The following is a 17071-nucleotide window of genomic DNA, read 5'->3' on the forward strand; positions in this document are numbered from 1 at the left end:
CTATTGGCCTTGCCAATCTTTGATTAGGCCTGGTCTTTGTTTTAAGAAGTCAGTGCATTCGGGCAGTTGTAATCAGTTTGCCTAAAGTGAACTTGTGCGTGTGTGTGTGTGTACGTGCACGCACAAACACACACGCCTGAGTAAAACACACAGAAAATAATTAATACGGTGCCAGAACAGGAAAGGGGAAACTCCCTTAAACCCCTCGATCCATATAGGTTGCCCTGCACTGAGGTAATGAAACACAAAGACCTGGGCACATGTCACAATTAAGGTATACACCAATGTAAGGCAATGTAAAAGTCGACTGAAAAGTAATGTCAATTTCCACTATAGAAAAGTTTGTGATAGTTTCCAAGATTTATCCATCAAGAATCACATGGCAGCTTTCTCCAGACCCACTGTCTAGCAGAAAATCCCAGCCAAGAGAGCGCTCCCTCTTGTGCAAGACCTTTAAAGGAGGGGCGGCAGGTCCCGTCCCAAACAATCACAACGCTGCAATTGCAGCGTTGTGATTGGCTTAGGGAAGGGGCGGGAGGCTGCTCCGGAGGCAGGAGAGCAGGAGAGGAGTGGAGAGGTGATGTGGCACCCCATGATAGGCCAGAGGTGGCTCACTTCTGGGACCTACTTAAAAGGTCTTGCACAAGAGGGAGCGCTCTCTTGGCTGTGATTTTCTGCTAGACACTGGGGCTGGAGAAAGCTGCCATGGACAATTGGAAGGAAGAAACCCTGATGCCATATGGACTATCAATCAATCAGAGTTTGTAAAGTGTGACAACTCACCTGTGTGGGTCTCAAAGCACAGCGGGGGGGCTGCTGAGCTGTCAGGGCACTGGGGTTCAGTTGAGGAGCCAGGTCTTGAAATCCTACCTGAATTGGGTCGGCAACTGGGACTGTCTCAGGTGTAGAGGCAGGGTGTTCTTGGTCTTGGCGGCGAGTTGGGAGAAGGATCTTCCTCCGGTTCTAGTCTTGTGGATCCGAGGGATGGTGGCAAGGGCCAGCTGAGCGGAGCAGAGGTTTCTGGTGGGTTCTGTCAGGTCTCACCTATTTTATACACAGGAATGTCATGGAATGACATGAAGAAAGGTACACTACTTCGCCAAATCACCTATTGCACCCAACAAGGTCAAAGTGACAATGGTAACTTGGGGAAGAAGGGAAACAAAACAAGGAGGGTTAAGGTTCACACATCGAACCCCAGGCTGCGATAGGACCAGGCAAGGACAAGGCACAACATCTGCTGATAATAGAGAAGAACAAGAACAAAAAACTGGTAATCCCTATTCCTAAATCTCTCTTATGGGTTGTTTAATGCCTCAAGGTTTCCCTTCTTCATAGTATTTCAAATAGCTAGGGTTGTCAAGCAAGTGTCTGGTTCTTGTAGGAAAAAATAGGGAACTATTCGTTTGAGGGAAATATATAGAAGGGAAGGGATGAATAAGCCCTAAGCTAGAACCCACCTATTTAACCAGACTCCAGTATGAACATATTCTTCACAAACATAAAGTGTCTATTTGCGAAATAAAAATATCTTTAATCTTCAGGTAAATATTAAACGTCTATTTCTTTCTTCATGCATAGGTTACTAAATCCCAATGAGAGAGAGAAGGAACGGATGCCCACAGCGTCAGGAACACGAAATAGATAAGTATGCATGGGTGGAATTAATAAGAATAAATGACAGCGCAAAGCACTGTTACCGTCATGTGACAGTAATGTAGTTTACTGTTTTTCATTTCTTGTTTTTTCAGGATGGCGCGTATCCGAAGAGGACAGAAATCCGGAGGTGGAGGACGCACGCCGAAATCAGGAACACCGGGAGAGAAATCCTGGAAAAAGAGCAACACTCCACGGAGGCAGAACGCAGAGAAGACTCCAGACACCCTCGAAGTGACGAGAAGACCTGGAAGTTATGGCCCAACGCCAGAGACTGGAGTGCGAAGCGTTGCGGCTCGGGGATGGTTGCTCTTTGACCTTTGTGGTCCATTGCTGTGCATGCGCATACCTGTGCGGCGGCCATCTTAGTAGTTCACGCAACTCCCGGTCCAGCAACTGTGACAGGTATATGAACTACGAGGCTGTGGGTCAGGTATGCTGGTCCTGCATCATGGAGGGCTTTGTAGGCATGTGTGAGGAACTTCAAGGTGATACTTTTGTGGACTGGGAGCCAGTTGAGTTCGTGGAGATGTTCAGTGATATGGCTGTGGCGGGGGATGCCGAGGACCAGTCTGGCTGTGGCATTTTGGATGTTCTTTAGGACTAATGCCTCTAACTTCAGTTGACCCCAGGATAAGTGGGGCTCTACCCAGGACCAGAGAAGCTGGTACCCTTACACCCTCTGAGTACTAGTTGGGGGAAAGACTGGGCTTCTGCTCCATGGAGGATAGAAGCTCCAGAGGGAGCAAAGGACAAAGGCTCTCACAGGAAGCCAGTGGAACCAGCCCCCTACAAAATGTTCGCCACCTTAGAGGCCAAGAGGCCTAATGAAAGTGCTCCAGATGGACAGGGTTCATCACCAGGAGCAAAATGAGCCCAAGATGGAGTAAAATTGCCCAACAGGGCCCGAGATAGCTGCTAAAAAAATGATTTGACCCTTGACCCTCCAGAAATGATGAAGTGTGTGGAGCGTGCAGCTCCACTGCCTGACTTCTAAACCCCCCTCCCTGGGGTGGGCCAGAGGGTCGGCGCTTTGATCATTCCTTTATTTTTACCCAGGAAGGGGCGTTTGTGGGGCCCACTTCCGTGGCTCAATCCTGCCTTTACTGCCCCCATCTCCCTGGGGACCGATTCTTACACTTTTTCCAGCTGGAGAAGTGCTGCTCATTCAGAGAGCTAGACCAGGGCAGCCATGGTTGGGCTCCCTGGGCTGCTACTCAACAAAGGAGGCATGAAGGCAGGGGCGCAACTAGGTCTTAATTTCGGGGGGGGCTAACATGGCAGATGAAGGGGCGTGGCTAATGTAAATCAATGGGGCGGAGCTAAAATGGCAGATAATCAGGATCGGTTAATGCTCAGGTCAAGCTGAGAAAAAAATGTGGTGAATTCTGCATTTGAAACTGGACAACAATTAAAGTACACATTTTTGTTAGCTTGATGCATTGCCCCCCAAAACCCATACTTACCCTGAATCTTAAAATTACCCCGGGCACACCAAAACACATACCCACGCTGAACCCTAAAATTAACCCCCTCACACCCTAAAACCCATACCCGCCCTGAAATCTATAATTACCCCTGGCACCCCAAAACCCATCCCATCCTATCCCTAAAATTATCCCTCCCCGGCACCTCAAAACCCATACCCACCCCACACCCTAAAATTACCCCCTGGCACCCCATAAACCCAATATCACCCTGAACCCTAAAATCACCCCCCTGGAGCCCCAAAACCTATACCCGCCCTGAACCTTAAATTACCCCTGGCACCCCAGAAACCATACCCATGCTGAACCATAAATTCCCCCTTGCCCCCCAAAACCCAAACCCACCCTGAACCTTAAAATTACCCCAGGCACCCCAAAACCCATACCCATGCTGAACCATAAATTCCCATCTGGCACCCCATAACCCATACCCACCATGAACCCTAAAATAGCCCCCTGACATCCCAAACCCACACCTGCCCTAAACCCTAAAATTACCCCTGGCACTATAAAACACATACCCACGCTGAACCCTAAAATTAATCCCATGGCACCCCAAAACCCACACCTACCCTGTACCTTAAAATTACCCCTGGCACCCCAAACCCCATACCCATGCTGAACCATAAATTCCCCCCCGGCACCCCATAACCCATACCCACCCTGAACCATAAATTCCCCGCTGGCACCCCATATCCCATACCCACCCTGAACCCTAAAATTGCCCCCTGAAACCCCAAAACCCACACCTGCCTTGAAACCTAAAATTACCCCTGGCACACCAAAACACATACCCATGCTGAACCCTAAAATGTCCCCTGGCACCCCATACCCACCCTGAACCCTAAAATAGCCCCCTGACATCCGAAAACCCACACCTGCCCTAAACCCTAAAATTACCCCTGGCACCCCAAAACCCATACCCATGCTGAACCATAAATTCCCCCGGCACCCCATAACCCATACCCACCCTGAACCATAAATTCCCCTGGCACCCCATAACCCATATCCACCCTGAACCCTAAAATAGCCCCCTGACATCCCAAACCCACACCTGCCCTAAACCCTAAAATTACCCCTGGCACTATAAAACACATACCCACGCTGAACCCTAAAATTAATCCATGGCACCCCAAAACCCACACCTACCCTGTACCTTAAAATTACCCCTGGCACCCCAAACCCCATACCCATGCTGAACCATAAATTCCCCCCCCGGCACCCCATAACCCATACCCACCCTGAACCATAGATTCCCCGCTGGCACCCCATATCCCATACCCACCCTGAACCCTAAAATTGCCCCCTGAAACCCCAAAACCCACACCTACCTTGAAACCTAAAATTACCCCTGGCACACCAAAACACATACCCATGCTGAACCCTAAAATGTCCCCTGGCACCCCATACCCACCCTAAACCCTAAAATAGCCCCCTGACATCCGAAAACCCACACCTGCCCTAAACCCTAAAATTACCCCTGGCACCCCAAAACCCATACCCATGCTGAACCATAAATTCCCCCGGCACCCCATAACCCATACCCACCCTGAACCATAAATTCCCCCTGGCACCCCATAACCCATATCCACCCTGAACCCTAAAATTGCCCCCTGACACCCCAAAACCCACACCTGCACTGAACCCTAAAATTACCCCTGGCACACCAAAACACATACCCACGCTGAACCCTAAAATGTCCCCTGGCACCCCAAAACCCATACCTACCCTGAACCCTAAAATTGCCCCCTGGAATCCAAAAACCCATACCCGCTCAGAACCCTAAAATTAGCCCCTGGCACCCCAATCCGTAACCCACCCTGAACCATAAAATTACTCACTGGCACCCTAAAACCCACACCCACCCTGAACTCTAAAATTACCCACTAGCACCCCAAAAAAAAATAAACACTACAAACTTACACTACATTTGCATATTTGGAGGGGACTGTCCTCTTTGACGTTTCTATGTATGTAAGTCAAGAACAACATTCACAGTAACCTAGATATGCAGGCAGTAGGTAATGCTGTGCTGAAAAATGCATTAAAGTTACTGGAACTTACAGAAAAAACTGCTGCCTGCTCTTCTGATACTATACTGTGGAGTCTGGCTGATCAGCAGCACTGCGTCCTGGCATCCAGCCCCTCCCGAAGGTCTCACTGTGTAGATCAATGTGTGTCAAATGCACAGACAGCAGGGGGAAAGGGATGGCCAGTGCAGGTGAAGCTTTTCCTTTGTAAATTAATTCCTGCTGGCGTCATAGGGTTTGCTGTCTGTGCACTTGTATGGAATACACATCTATACAATTGCACAGACAGCACACCCTGTGCTAAGATGCCAGCAGAAATTCCTTTACAAAGGAAAAGCATCACCTTAACTGGCCATGCCTTTCCCCTGCTGTGCACATCTTCACACCCCATGCTCACAACCCATCAAGTGCTTAGGTGAAATCCCTGCCTTCAGGCAAGGATTTCACCTCTGCGCCACTCTAAAGGAAACACAAGAGGTCAGGGAAGGGGGGTCGGTTCACTCGCTGAAACTTTTCAGAGGCTCGCTGTCTGGCTCGGGCTGCTGGGCCTCTCAGGAAGCATTTAAAAAATCACATTCTCGGATCGGATGCAGCCTTCCTGCACCATTTCAGTGCGTGTCATTTTAGCCCGGGCAGAGGAGGCGACGGGGGGGGGGGGGGGGGGGGGGCTGAAGCCCGGTGAGCCCAATGGGTGTTGCGCGCCTGCATGAAGGGGTCCTCAAGTGGGGAAGGGCACCCCCAAGAAAAGAAAAAAGAAAATGCATGCCACGACTTCACCAAATGCAGAGACTATCACTGGCTGAGAAGGGGCTGCTAATAAAATATTCCCTGCTCCAGAGGAGCACCCCATAATGCCCTGCGGGGTTGAAACGGACTCACCCATTTCTGCTGCTCGTAGTGGCTCAATGACAGCAGGCCCACCACCATGAACCTAGAAAAGAGCTTGGGGAGTTACAGGAGCTTTGCAGCTCCTCAAAAAGAGGCTCAAAGACATGTTTTTAAACTACTGACCTAGGTTTACGTGCATGAAGTGACGACTACCCCCAGGATGTTCTTCCATGTTTCAAGCACCTTCTAGGCTGGAGCATGTACTCTTCAGCTGGGAGTGCAGCACTCTTTAGAGGTGAGTCTAATGCTTTAATTACTGTGGTGTGAGTTGTCTAAAAAGAGTGCAAGTTGTGTAGCTCTCTCTAGAGGCAAATGTTATGGTTAGATGTGGGATGTAATAACAAGGGTGATGCTCTCTAGGAGCTATTTCTATAATTGCACTTTCAAAGCTGCATGTATATGAAATGCACACAGACCCATGAGAAATGCATATTTTTCTTGTAAATGCTTTATTGAAATAATGATGTTGACAGCAACTCGTGATCAAGGTACATATGCTTTATTATCAGTGATAAGTGCATACACAAATGGTTATATTTGATTATTGCATTTCTTCCTAGGATGATGAATTTTGACGTGATTTGTTGAATATGCCCCCTTTAGGGGATCAGAAGTGAATACGCAATGAAATAAAAAGGTATATACATCATGTATATTTATAAATTACTGCATAGTATTGAGTAGTGTGTATGTAACAAATGGTACTTTACCCTTTTCAAAAGAAAAAACACAGCCTGAACAATCATTTATTTAGTGTTAATATTGCGTGCCAGGGAATGGTGATTACTAGCCCACACCACCTCCCTTTAGAATGCCTTGGGCTGCTCTATTCTGCTACCCTGAGAGAGTCAAGGGCTACAATGGGGTGTTTGGTTTCAAGTGGAGGGCAAATGTGGACCCATTAGCTGTGCAGGCCACACAACCAATGTCCTGTTTCCTTACACTTTGACTTCCTCATTTTTAAAAAAAACTAAAAATACTAAAGTACGTGGACTTTCCCTCACCTATCTTCCTAAACTGAGCCTATAGACAACTTTCACCTACTTCACTCCATCTTCAAAACAATGCAATTCTTGTTGAATGCTACCTAATATATTTGTAGGGATGAGTCTAATATATTTGAGAAAGCTGTGAATGCTACACCAACAGAATGCTTCTCAAAAGACACTTAGGGACATTTTTACGAGAGGGTTTTGTCACGTTTGCACCACACATTGTGTTACATGTGTGAACCAAATCTCTAAGTCAGATTTGTGTAGTCACGCAAAGCCACTTTGTGTGGCTCTGAGTGGCTTAAAAAATTTGGTGTAACAACACAGCACAAATTGCTGCATTGTGTTACACTGCGTTTCATGGGTGTTGCGTAGGTGCTCCCATGCAACTCATGGATTTTGCCGCATCCCCAGATTTACAAGAACTTCTAAACCTGGGGATGCACCAAAATCTTACACCTAATCAGGGGAGGCGTAATGAGGAGAAATATATCTATTTCTCCTCGTTCCTTCTTCTTTATGTGTGTGCTGCATCTGCAGCACACATAGAAAGAGGAATATGCCACCCAGGATTGTTTTTGTGCAGGAAGGTGCCCCTTCCAGCACAAAAACAATCCTGGAGGCACAATGGCCCCCTCGGATCATGGTGCAAGGGTGCCTGCTTTGGCAATAGACTAACAAAAGGGTGCCAGCGCAATGGAAAAGAAACAGGAATGCACCATATTGCCTTAAATGCAGCCCATTCCTGCTCTTTCTCTGTCACGCTGTACATCGCAGCAAGGTTACTTGCTGTGCTGCGCTGCATCACACGCTAAAAAATGAGCCCCTTAATGTGCTTTGCCTTATTATCATTATTATGGTCTACTTAATTGTTTTAACTTTTTTTAGATTCCTATTATGAGTAGTATAATCACTATTGCCATGGTTGCAATCACATCTGAAATTATAGCAAACCAACTATGTCACATTAACAGAACTAAGAGGTGAACTTTTCATACTAACATACTTATATTTCAATTTTATTCTTCATGGTTCACGATAATTGACTTAAAAAACAATTAAGACATGTAATTAGGAAAGACTTAGTCTTGTTAAAGATGTGAGCATTGAGTAAGATCTCTATGCAAAGAAGGAGCACTATGCAAAGATGAAATGGATCTCTACCATGCAGACTACTGACATGAAATGTATGTATTTGCAAGTAGTGAGTACATATTCGCTAGATACTTGACGAATCGAGACATAGGGAAGACGGACGACACCCTAGCGAATACAATGTTTGCTTGTTAATTCTGAACATTGCCAGGAGCAGTGGGAGGGAGGATGTTGGGGAACGGTTCTTAATTTAATTGTAGAAAAATATATGATTGTAACTACTCTGCAATGTATATGTCTTTGCGATACATGTCCTTGTAAAAGTTAATAAAAACTATACTAAAATACATTTGACCACATACTACAAAGATGCTCTCTTGAGAAATTACTATCTTTTTTAAAAATATTGTATGTTAATACAGTTGGCACAAATATGACTTTTGAGGTACAGCATTGGACTTGTAACCAGACGCTGCACATTGCCAGAGAACTGCTATGCTGCCAGGAGGGACCACCATTTGGACTACTTACTTTGATTGTGCTGGCCTGCTACCTCCTGGGCTGCTGGAGGGAATGCCACTCTGCAATTAAACCTTATGTGCTGGCCTGCTGCCTTCCTGCTCTTGTTGTGTCCCCAATACTCTCCAAGGCACATTGGTTTTCCCCCATGTTCTTTCCTAAGTCTCTGGGACATAAAAAGACCTTAAAATGCCATGATCTACGTTGTCAGGAGCTGCAGCACAGCCTGAGTGCCGTGGGCTCAACCCGCTGTAAGTTCCCCTGTGAGGCATTGTGGTGTTTCTCTTCGGATGTGGAGGCTGTTCTGCACTCTGTGCCATTTTATGTAGGAGTGTTATACTTTATGGGAGCTGATTGAGTGCAGGGCTTCATTCCACCCCTACTTTCTGCTTGGGGGATGGTGAGTACAGGGTGCTACAAGTTTCTCCAGAAAAGTGCCCTGTCCTGCCTACCATGATTGCCAGCATGGGGGCGTGGAATGCTGGCCTGTGAGCGGCGCCTCAGGCTGAGGAGAGCAAGTCTCCATTCTGCAAAGCTGGTGGCCTTGTTTCCTGGGCAACGTCAGGGGATAGTTGCTGAAAGCCCGCCTCCAGAACAGAGAAGCAGCCCCGAGGATTTCCCTTCTTGCACAGACCTGTTGAAGTCAACCACGCTGCAGCGCCACCAGCCCAGTGGATGCTTTGGTTGACCATTGCATAGTCAGGAGGGGCAGAGGGAGGCCTCTAACCCTAGTGGGAAACCTTCTCGACCATAAACAGCCTCACTAGGACTTGTGATGCTCAGAGTGTACTGCTCCTGCACTGGAGCAGTCTAGTGGATGATAGCCGCAGGGAGGATCATTGCTGAAGTTACCATAGAGCCACTCGGAAGAGGGCAGGTGCTTTGGCTGCATTTACTACCAAAAGGGATCACCACTTCAGCAGTATACCAGGAGTGATCTGTCCTTAGAATGACTACGTTGCTGGGGAAGTTCCTAGGGGTACAAGCATTCAAAATGATAGTTAGACGGTAGACGGGTATAGGAAAGTCACCCTTTTTGCATGGTTGCCCCCCACTTTTTGTGCCCTGGGTTCCTGCCAACCAACCAACCAGGGCCTACGTTCTTTCCCTAAACTGTACCTTTGCAAAATCCAATTGGCAACTCTATGGCCACAAGTAAGTCCCTTGTAAAAAGTACCAAAGGTACCAAGGGCACTGTGACCAGGGAAGGCCTCTAAGGACTGCAGCACTTATTGTGCCACCCGTAGAAGCCCTGCACCTTTACACACACACGCACAACTATTGTAGGTTTGTGTTTTGGTGCAGAACAAAATGAAGAGTCGACATGTCACACATCCCTGTGTGCCATACCCAACAAACAAACTGCCCTGGCATAGGTAAGCCACCACTCTAGCTGGGTGTACTATAACAGTGGTGAGGGTCCAGGTGCATGAGCCCTATGCCCCTACAGTGTCTAAGCCCATTAGAGAATATGGTCTGGGAGTTTGTCATTACAAATGCCACAGCTCCAAAATGGCTTTACTGAAAACTGGGAAGTTTAGTAACAACCTTCTTAGCACATTAAACCCTCATTGATGCCAGTGTGGAATTTTAAGAAAAATGCACTCAGAGGGCATCTTAGAGATGCCCCCTGAAAAACTACCTAACTCTAGTGTCCTGGCTGAGTGGCTGCTCACCAGCTGCCACCCCCAGACATTTTTCTGGACCCCTGGGTCGAGAGCTGCCGCTCTCGGGGTCCTGAAACAAAGCACTTCCTGGGATGAGGTGCCAAGCCTCCTCCCCTCGGATGGGCGGGGTCCACGAAGGGAAGCTTCAACGGCTTGCCGCCTTTGTGAGCTACCCCAGCCATTTGCTGCTCCCATCCACTGGTTCTGAGCCCCACTTTGGGCCAGAGAATCAGCAGGAAAACCAAGTTAGGAGGAGAGGTGTGCCCAACTTTGCCAACCACACCCCCGTCATGCAAATGGGGGGACCCAGCCAACCAGATTGATGCTTATGCCCCCCTCCCACTGGTGGCATAATATAGGGGGTACCCACTCCAAGGAAGGGACCCATTGGTCCCAACCTGCACCTACATGTAACACCCCTAAATGTAGTATTTAGGGGCAACCCTGAACCTTGCCTCCTCAGACAAGAGCCAATGAGAAGAAACAAGAAGAAGAAGGTCTGAACTGCTGCGCCGAAAGACAAAGAGGAGGACACCCATTGACTTGGCCCCAGCCCTACCGGCCTGTCCTGACCATGGACTCCCCCAGAAAATCCTTGGTGGGTCCCGCAGCCAGCAGCCCTCAATGAACCTGAAGGGCCTGCCCTGCCTTCGCAATCCAAAGACTTTGTCTCCCCTGAGCACCGGACTTGCTCAAGACCTACCGACTGATTCCGGCTGACTCCGTGAGTTTCCCACCACTCCGCACCTGGCGCCTTGAGCCCAAACCCTAGTGGCCCAACATCCTAAGTAGGTCCCCCCGGAGATCCCAGCCTGAGTTACGGTGACCCCTGAACCCCGACAAGCTTCTAACCTAAGTCTGCAGCCATTATCTGGGAGGTCCCCTCCAACCACGTTCGAAGGCGACACCCCAATCGTTTCTCTGAAGTGGTCCAAGGAACCCAACTCAGTCTGCAAGCAATTGTGATTACAAGGCTTCAACTCCCAAAGACGCCATTCACCTACCCAGTCGCTGATCGCCTTCTAGGAATCCAGACCAAATCTGCAGCTTGGACCAAGAACAAGGGTCTCTACTGAAAAATCCTGGGATCCCCGATGACCGCCTCCTACACCCGGCCGCATCTGTGCCGCTGGGGGTGTAGTAACGTCGTTGTGTTCTTTCAAGAATAAAAAAGGGTCTCATGAATAATTCTGCAAAACTGTATTTATATTATAAAACTGCATTTACTTCCCTTTATTTAGGAAGTGTCCCAGTGTGTCATCCAGATATATCACACTGTGTAAGAAAAGTAACCTGAAAAGTTATATAATCAATGCTCACAAGTAATTATAAGATATATGTACAGTAATTCAGCACTTGCTTTCTACAAGTGATTTATCTGTAACCAAAGCCAAGTATAAACAACTACATTCAACTGTATTGTTTTTATAATTTCACTTACCTGTACCAGGCATGGCTTGGTTCTAGGAAATAAATACAACTTAATATTATTTCTATACAAAACAAATTGGTCAGAGTTCAGTCCTTGAGTGTGTGAAGTCATTTCTTGCCTGAGTGTGTACAACAAATGCTTAATTGTCGGGTGCCCCACAAGACTCACCTGGGCTTGTGGAGCTATTCCCCAGAGACGACAAGGACCACCGCCCCTGTACCCACCTAACCCGTGCGGGGAGTGGACCCAGCAAGGACGAGATGGAACCAGGGAAGGGAGCCAAAAGGAATAGAGGAAACTCGGTGGAAGAGGAGTAGGTTAGGGTCTGGGCACATCTGAGGATACAAGAAAAAGACCCAATTAGAAACATGCACTACTCCTATGACAGAGAATAACAACGAAACACATGCAGGAATGAGCCCCTGTTATCTGACTTACCACGGCGTGCTACACGTGCAGGACCAATGAAGAAAGGTCATCAGGTGAAGCGTCCATGCGCTTCTGCAACCCACCAAAGGAAAGCGCTCCTGCGCAATAACTGAAGAAAGCAAGAGAAACCACTAATGTACAAAGGCTCCTGTGTGCAATAGAACAACCAAGGAATAGCGCTCCTGCGCGGTGAAAACCAATGTATAGCGCTCCTACGTGGTGAATGTAAACCAATGTACAGCGCTCCTGCGCGGTGTGTCTCTAATATCAAACTCCAGGGTAAGCACTGTAGCGTGGCCCTAGTACCCAATCAATAGTGCTCCTGTGCACTAAAATCATGAGCAGCAGCGCTCCTGCGCGGCTGCAAGACCAAAGGTAATGTCCGGGAAATGCCTTGCTGCCAACTTGTACGGGATAAGTATAGCGCTCCTACGCGGCACAAAACCCCAAGGAAATCAGGACAGGAAACGCCAGAAAGCGGCGAAGGGAAAATCACCAACAGCGCAGCTGCACTGTTCGTGTTACCGGTTCTCGCATCCAGGCGGGAATTGCCAGGTCGTCGAGAAGGGCAGCGGGAGTCGGACCTCTGTAATCCGCTGTGCTCAGGACGGTATCAGCCAGGAATCAGAAGCACCGATCCGGCGGGAAAGTACGCGTTTAAGCGTTTTCCCTCGGAAGTGCTTTTTTGGAGACAGAGAACTAGACCGGGACTTACTTCCGCCCGGAAGTGAGTATTTCCGATGCCTGCATGTGTTTTGCGGCGCTTCGGAATGGCGTAACAGCCGCAACATGACATTAACACTACCCTCTGATAAAGCCTTACTGCTTGCTCACACTACCACAAATAGAGAGTAAGGTACTATCTACTTTAACCTCTGCCTACCTTTGGGGATCCACTTGACTCTGTGCACATTATACCTCACTTTGGTATAGTATATATAGAGCCAACTTCCTACAACGGGTTACTCTGTCATAAATGTGGTGGACATCCTGTCTGACGTATTTCAAGTGCCTTAGGACAGAATGCACTTTTAATATGCTGTACTGTATATCTGTCATATTGGTGATGGAGTATCCTGTATGTCGAACTCTAAGGGGCCCATTAGGATCTCGGGCAGATCGCCATCGCCCACACGGCGGTGGCTATCCGCCCAAGATCCTTCCCTGCCCGCCAACCATTTCCCCCCGCCATATTACAATGGCGGGGGGACCGCGGTGGACGAAAAGACCGTCTGCCGCGTTTCCACCCGGTTAACAAGTTGACCGGGCGGTAAAGAGTCTAATATGGTGGCAGTGTCTGTTAAACACCGCCAGCCATATAAGAATGGGGCGGGAACATGCATTCCCGCCACGGAAAGGCATGCGGGGATTGCTTGCAGGGGACCTTTGCGGACCCCCACGGACTCTGGGGGCTATGGGGTGCACATGAGGGGTACTAGGGTACCCCCATGCAGTTCCATGCACAACATGGCAGGCACCGCGCGGTGCCTGCCATGTTGTGCATGGAAGTACACAAAATGCCTTCCTGGCATTCTGGCGGGTGGTGCTGAGTGCCCTGCCCGCCACAATGACAGGAATGCAGGATACGCCCGCCACTGTGGCGGGCACATCCTAATGGCCCCCACGGGACCCTGCCCTTATGTAGGGCAGTCCCATTTCACGATAGATCCGCCCGCCATCCTAATGGGCCCTAAAATCAGGCCATTAGTCCCCAGTGAGTAGACACCATGACATCCTTGTAGCTTGACTTGTCCCCATCTGCTGTTCAGTGCATCATGTTTACAGGTCCAATTCTGGGATTGAGCAATGCCTTTTCAGCTAAGGAACTTCACACACGCAGTTTTTACTTCTGCCTACACAAAACTGCTGCTAAGGCTCCCCTCAAAGGACATAGGAGAGTCTCCCTCTTGTAGGAGGATGCTTCACTCCTGACAATCTTAGTTATTGTTGGTTCTTTCCATTTTTTAAGGAAATTATTATGAAACACTTGGATTTAGATGTAGACTCTACAGGTTACTGGTCCTATTGCCTTTATCACCTTATGCGGACCATGCAATTTCACCAGCAACTTACTTTCAAAGGTCAGGAGCAACACCAATACTTTGTCTCCGGGATATAACATGCAGATCCGAGTTTCTTAGTTGTAATGTTGCTGGCAATTCTGGGCTTGCTGGAGATTTACTGTCACCACCTTTCTTCTAGTTTGGAGCCAAACCTGAAGATTCAGTACATGTTCAACCAGAGATACTGATATTTTTCTGTTTGACTGCCAGCTTTCTCTCACTCTCCCATAACATATCCAGAAAGGGATCAAGGTTATATTTCGAGCAATATTTTCAAAACACTGTACCCTACTGAAGCAAATGGCAAACTCCTGATAGTGAACAGCACTAATGGAAGAATCTTGTACCTGTCCTAGTCCTTTGGATTATCTTCTACAGCTTTCCTGATTATTTCTTTGATTGTTTATTAAATCTTTTAACAAGATCATTTGTATGAGGATGATAAAAAAAGTTTTTTTTGTGTTAGATTAGTAAAATCGTGCAGATTTGAGCCACCAGCAGTAACATGCAATCGGTGTCTTGGTCCCTTGTCATTTTGTTTAGAACGCCCACTCGTGCGATGAAAGATATTACGAGATTACATATATAAGCAGCTGATGTTCCTCAAAAGGGAAAGGCTTCTGGTTATCAGGTGGCATACACCAGTAGGACCAGAAAAAGTTGGTTGTTCCTTCTGTAGGGTTCTAAAGGACTGACCAACCCATACCTATCCATTGAAATGGCACCTGCATTATTGTCAAAGACTGTAGAGGCATCTGGAAACTGTTGCCCAGCTTTACAACTAACAATCAGTGAACTGTTTGCAATATTTTTGAGTTTCCACATATTTTCCTGGCCAAAACAACCATGCAGTATCACATGTAGCATTTTCATGGATCCCTGATGGCCTCGGGGGATATGAATAAGTGGCAGTTGTAAAACCTTTAGACAAAACAGTTTTGGCATGTGTATTTCCTTAACAACTGAATAGACCATAATACTTTCCTATTGGAAGTAAATACTGGCAGGGATCGGTCTGGTCTCATATTCTGACCATGCCCTATGTATGCACACTGTAGCATGGCATACATTTGTTGTTCCTATCTGAATTTTACCCTACCAACCAGATTTCAGTCCACTGAGGTAGCTTGAGAGGAGGTGTTCTCTCTCTTATTGGTGTAGATCCACTTTTCCCACATCTTCAGCTTCTTACTTTTGATTTCTTTAATTTTAACTTTGTATAGGTCCGTTTCCGAAAACACAGGCTCCACCATTAGGTTAGGAGTCTAACCTTCTGGATCAGGTCTTGAAAATTAGGGATAGCTGTGCCAAGAATCAAGAGCTTTGGTAGGTTTGATAGAGCCCACACAATTAAGAGAAATATTTTCCCATTTTTCCCATACTCACTCTCGAAGTGGGATAGGCGATGGATTCTGTTCATCAAATCCGCCTTGATTTTTTTGCTTTTTGACCATCTGTTTTTTGACCTTATTACTGTGGGTGAGCCTCACAGTCGGTGACACGCCCACGATAAACTCATGCTAAATGTGTGCGTTTACCACCAGTGTCTGCCTTTTAAGATAAGACCTCTGAGACTAGCAAGGGTAATGGTCACTTGGCTGGTTACACGTGAACACGTGTACACGTGTGAGGGCTGTGCGAGGGACACTCCTGTCATGTACAGCCTAATAACAGCGCACAGGTAGCCTCATGCAGGGTGTACTCAATAGGATTGGATATTGACCTGTGGTAGGCCTCATAAAGTTAGTGTACCCTCATGTAGAAAGTCAGTATGGTTTACTGTCTTGTCTGCAGTGACAATCTTTTATACACCTATTGGGAAGATTGCCTCAGAGTGCAGTTTTGCTTCCCTTTTGTGTGGAGCTCCACAACCCTACCACTTCAAATCCCTGGCATGGGCCAGTTGCATTCAGGTTGCCACATGGGGTACCTGTAGTTTTTATATGCCGGGGCGGGCCATGCATGGGACCCCCTCCCTAGTCCCTAGTCTGGTTTATAGATTGGGGGCCTGGAACCCCAGCTCCAGGCCTTGATGGCAGCAACTATGGGGGAGCACCACCAGGTTTATCCCAAGGAAGAATACAGAAGGAGGCGAGTTCTGGAATCCCAACTTTGGGCCCTGAGATAGCAATGACGAGGCAATTCTGGGATTGAGCAATGCTAAATGCAATGCAGTGTTGGGCCTACCCCGCTCCAGATGCCTGTATCTGGAGGGCGCAGGCGGCCACCACAGAATTCAGTACCCTGCCCACAGATACCAGCTCCCGTAGGCAGCAGGTGAAGTGCTTGTGGGTCAGCTAGAGGTGGGCTTCCTGTACTGCACCCAATGTCTGGAGGCATGGGGGTGCCTGGGAGGGAGCAGGCATTCCCAAATAAAAAGAAAGAGCCATGCGGTAAAAGCCACATGGCAAGAGAAAGAAAAGAAAAAAAAAGGCAGTGGCACTCCCCAGCTACGCAGGAGAGACGGTTATTAAGTATTCACACTCCTGGAGGTGCTTCTCATAATGCTTTTGCTTTGCCCAGAGCTTAAAGCAACATGCTGATCCCAGAATGGCAGGGACACCACCACCGATGTGAGGTGACTGTAGGGGCTGTAGGAGGACAGCATCTCCCCAAGAGGTGCTTACCAAAAGTACTGTCCCCGAGTTTGTAGGGCCCCAAAAAAGGGCCAAGCCAGGATTCCCTGTATTTTCCAAGCTTTCTCCAGGCTGGACTATGTGCTTGTTAGCTGGGAGTGCAGCCCTCTCTAGTGACTGAGCCTATGGCTGCAGTTATTGTGGCCTGAAGGTGTCCAAATAACAGTAACTGCTGAA

The sequence above is a fragment of the Lissotriton vulgaris genome, chromosome 11 (genome assembly GCF_964263255.1).
Source record: "Lissotriton vulgaris chromosome 11, aLisVul1.2, whole genome shotgun sequence".
Lineage (NCBI taxonomy): Eukaryota > Metazoa > Chordata > Amphibia > Caudata > Salamandridae > Lissotriton > Lissotriton vulgaris.